Source organism: Poecilia latipinna, unplaced genomic scaffold (assembly GCF_001443285.1).
Source record: "Poecilia latipinna isolate Pla-1442-1.1 unplaced genomic scaffold, P_latipinna-1.0 Scaffold2493, whole genome shotgun sequence".
In the NCBI taxonomy this organism is placed as follows: Eukaryota; Metazoa; Chordata; class Actinopteri; order Cyprinodontiformes; family Poeciliidae; genus Poecilia; species Poecilia latipinna.
Window position 1 is genome coordinate 6,230 of NW_015115109.1, and position 4,601 is coordinate 10,830.

The following is a 4,601-nucleotide window of genomic DNA, read 5'->3' on the forward strand; positions in this document are numbered from 1 at the left end:
ATATATATATGTGTATAAATATGTTTGTCTTCTTCCCACTCCATTTGAGCTAAATGCATTCTTCTGTATGTCTAAATACAGTATTACTGTAAAACATGAATTTGATGACTCAATGTGTTGTGATGTAGAGATGCCTTTTTTTTCTTTTATATAGCTCAAAACAAAGTAATGAATAAAACTATAGCTGTTTATAATTTAACATATATTTGTTTTATTTTTCAGGATGGTTGGGTGGCCTTTAGGACAGTTCTTCTGAACAAACGACTGACAGCAGCTGACTTCCATAACGGTTACTTGAATCAGACAGTCAAAACGAACACTTCCAGTAAACCAGCTGAAGGACAGTTTGTCAGTAGAAAAGGAAGAACAGAAGAGCTTCAGACAAATACTTGGAGAGGTCAAAAAAACAAATAAAGGAAGCAGTGACTTTGGAGGGCAGCGGTATCTCCACCTGGTTTAGACAGCACTTTGATACCAGCCCAAGAAAAAAGAAAAATTCTGTGACTTAACATTTTTCTAAAATGTGATTGTGATATGTATTCTGAATAGATAATATACAAGGATGCTCACACCTATTCAGGAATTGGTTGCTGACTATAAAGCAACATTGCTTCCCTGTTCATTCCATTTGCCCAGTCAGCCTTATCACCATCAGTTTGACACTCTTAGTACTTTTCTCTGAGGCCAGCAGATTTAGCTGCTCTGTCACACAAAGAATATGAACCATCAGCACATTAGTTGTGGTGGGCACATGGCCCATTATTCTGTCTCGCCCTTGCTGTTCCAGTGTCTCTCAGTTTTCATGGGGGTTTTTCCCAGCATCCACACAGCTGTCATTTTTGGCATTTCGAACATCTGATACATCTATTAGATGGATTTTTTAAGTGGATCTTTTTGATACAAGCATTGATTTATTTATTTGCCAAAATCACTTTAGCACCCCATCAAACTTCGAGCCACTGAACTAAAGCCTGGTAACCTTAACCTCTAAGTCCCCAGAGGCATACAAGCAGGGATAAATTGTTTACTAATCATCCCTGGAACTGTGCAGCTCCCTTGTGTAAAAAAGGAAGACAAAGAAACGATTTTACCGTTATGACCTCTTTTAAATTGGATTTTCTCCCAGAGATGTTGGTCGATCGTCACTCTTTGGACAATAGTCCTGTGTAAGTACTCTATGTATGTCTTCAAATTAGGATGAGGTGATTGTGTTATGTAATCAATGCATTATTTTTAGAAATAAATTGTCAAAAATAACACCTTCAGTTTGGTGTTTAGCTTAAACAACAAGAAATGTGTGTGCAAGTTTATGCTTTGTTTCTGAAAGTACTAATATAATGGTTAGCAGTAGTTATCTGGTTGCCTCTGTTTTAGCTAATTTTCCTCTGACATTTTGTCTGTCTCCTTTAATTTTTCACAACTGTAAACTGAGTAGTTTAGACAAGCTTTACTTTTTCATCTCTTTCTTCAAAGATCCCTTTCCCCAATATGTTCTTTATCCTCCTAATCCTCATGATGTTCTCGTGTGCATTTATTGAACAATACATTTGGAAGTTTATTTACCGCATGCAGTGTGTGGTCAGTATGACTAGAAAGGCAGTAAACAAACTATATATATATATATATATATTCTGTATGTGGCCAGCAAGTGTTGTACAACTCGTGTCACTGAGGGAGCAAGGCTGGCTGAAACTCCCACAGACAACAGTTGTGATACGGAAAAAACAAACATATCTCCTTACCCCTCCTTTCATTTTCTGAGGCTGCCTGTCACAGCAGTGCAGACGCCAGGTTGCACAGGGGTATTATGCTGAGAAGCACGTGCCTGATGAGATTTGTATTTCTTGTCAAAACAACCACATATTTATGAGAAAAGTTATTCCAATAACTGACAAGAGAGGTTTTAAAAATATTTGTAATTCTTATCTATGAATGATGAAAGATTATGCTTTCTGGTTAGTTCAAATTATGTAAAAAAAATAAAATAAAATTTGATAACACTTTATTTGACAGGGTGTGCATAAGACTGACATGAGAATGTCATAAACATGAAGGAGTCTTTATGAATGTCTGACTGCTGTCATGAAGTGTCATTCGGTAAATAATGACACTTAATGCAAAGTTACTCTAGAAGTTGCACTGAAAGTCCATAAAAAGTGTCATCGTTGTATTATTTTGTAAACAATGACATTTTAATGCAAAGTTGGCACCGGGGGATTCCAGGTAGATTTCAGCACAGAGATGCGGCTCGCTGTTCATGCAGGGCCGGCCCAAGATGATAAGGGGCCTTAGACAGAATCATGATTTAGCCCCCACCAACCACCTCCTACTAAGAACATCAGCATCACTAACAGTGTTTAAATGTAGATGAAGTCTGTGACAATTGGCTGAGTTTTAAATCAATCACTGATTATTGGTTATTATTTGCTGTAATGTATTTGTGAAGAAACCCAGCTCAAACAGAGATTACACCATATTGTAGCCATGGTGTCACAATAATCAAACTATCCAGATGATTCTTTGCACTTTTACAAAGTAAACTTCCTAATTAAATCTTAAATGTACGATTTATTTTTTATTTATTTTGTTTTCTCTGCTGAATGCATTAAATAAAATGTAATAACATTGTCATTCTCTATAAATGAATGCTACAGGTTTAGATGTATGGTCTGTGTTACAATTCAACCATTTATAGAGGCCCCTGAAGGTCTGGGGGGCCCTAACAGCAGCTACTGAGTTTTCTTTGCTTTGATACATCTGTCTTACAATTCTAGATCTCAGAGGTGCTAACATCAGAAATTTATGTAGAGTTAGTCCTTTTGAGCTTTTTTTTTTATTTTTAAAGCAGTCTGCAGACAAGTTGTTATAGAGGCTAAGCAGAAGTAGTAGGGCTTATTTATTAAAATAGCAGCAAATTTGCTTATTTCATAACATACTTAATGACCAGCGACCTTTTCTCTGACGGTCTGATTAAAAACTACAGTCTCAGATCAACACAGCTTTCTGTCGTCAACAGAAACAGAAACATTATACTAAATTTGCTTTGCATTGCTCCCACATGATGACAATAATATAGTATAATCTGACTAAATTTTAGATTATTGATAAATATGGGTTGTTGCTATGTTGTTATGGTGTTTTAAGATCTTGTTCAACTTTGAGGCCCCCCCTCCAACAGCCCTTATTGTAACATCCTTATTTTTTTACCTAATTTCTAGAAATATGGCTTAAATTAAAGCTGAGAATATTTCTGATGTTTTGAAGAAGAAATATGTATTCTCCCTGGATTTAAATCTATAAACAGTTTGGTCTCTGTCAAGATGCAAGAGAGGAATAAGTAATTTGCTCTTTTATATCGGTCAATTTAATATTACATAATTGCCGCTGTTAAAATTAGTTTGTCAAAATGTAACAAACCATGTCTCGTACTTTATGAAATATGTCATATTTGATTGTTATAAATATATGTTCAAACAAACAAGGAAATTAGCCCAGTTTTTGTCATTTATTAAAGGTTTAAAAATTATAGCAGCTGCAGTATGTCACATCAAAGGGAAAACAAGCTGATAAACAGCTTTAAATGTATATTCTGCATTTCCTCGCTCTCTGTGATGGCACGCAGACCCATTGCCATGATAACTGACCTCTGATCCGTTTGCATTCTCACTGCCTTCTGACCACATCAGAGCTCTCTTCAACCGGACCGAGACCTAGGTTTGTAGGCACTTCAGAGTTCGCTTTGTTTAGTCTATTTTGGAATTCAAATTTGCATTCACACTCCCCAAATGAATCTGACTCTCTAGACAAATGAATGATCAAAGTGGACTGAACAGGGAGGTGTGAATGCACCCTAAGACATCATGGTTTAAAATATTGCATGACATTCTGGGCCGGCCCAAGGCAAAGCAAACTAGGCAGCCGCATAGGGTTCCAGAGCCAGTAAGTTTCCCCTAAGTGGAACTGATTTTTTATGTTTTATGTGATGATTTCTTTGTGGCTATATTAACAAAACACACAATTTCATTATAAAGTTGCATATATATATTTTTACAATATATATTTGATTATGTATGTAAAAATCCTTCATATGGACAAAAAGAAAAAAAAAAATTATAAATTCCTCTTGAGCGCCCCCTGGTGGCCATGTTAGGTCATGCTTCAACAGTAATATGAGCTTCAATGTGCAGTGCGCATCCAAACCTCCAAGGTTCCTGTGGAAGTTGGCAAAACAATATGGCAAAAAAGATTTATCCTTCAGGGACAGAGAAAATAAAGGAAGGACAGAAAAAAAAAACAAGATAAAGGTATTTCAATCTGGATAAACTCAGACGCAGAAAAGATAATTAAAGAATTTAATGACAAAATGAATAACAATTCTTTAGAAATGAATAACAGTTCTTTGGCGCTCGGGCCCCGGCAGAAGATTTGAGCGGTGATGCTGTGAACTCGGGTGAACATCCCCAACGCTGATTAGGGATGCTCTCCCCCCAAAAAAGGGGGCCAAGGCCGGGGCCGAGGTGCCTGAAGGGTACGGGTCAGCTTGTGGGGATGCAGAATAGCCTGGAGAAAGGCTGAAGGACAGGTGCGGGCTGGAGAGGAGC

At 37.0% G+C, this 4,601-nt stretch overlaps 1 long non-coding RNA gene across 1 annotated transcript in view; it reads left to right on the forward strand.

The window, feature by feature from the left end:
* The first annotated feature begins 124 nt into the window (after window positions 1–124).
* LOC106938047 (uncharacterized) overlaps window positions 125–4,601 on the forward strand; it is a 19,679-nt gene continuing 15,202 nt past the window's right edge. The window contains exon 1 of the long non-coding RNA XR_001422518.1: window positions 125–1,166. This is a non-coding gene — a long non-coding RNA (uncharacterized LOC106938047). The remainder of the gene's footprint in view (window positions 1,167–4,601) is intronic.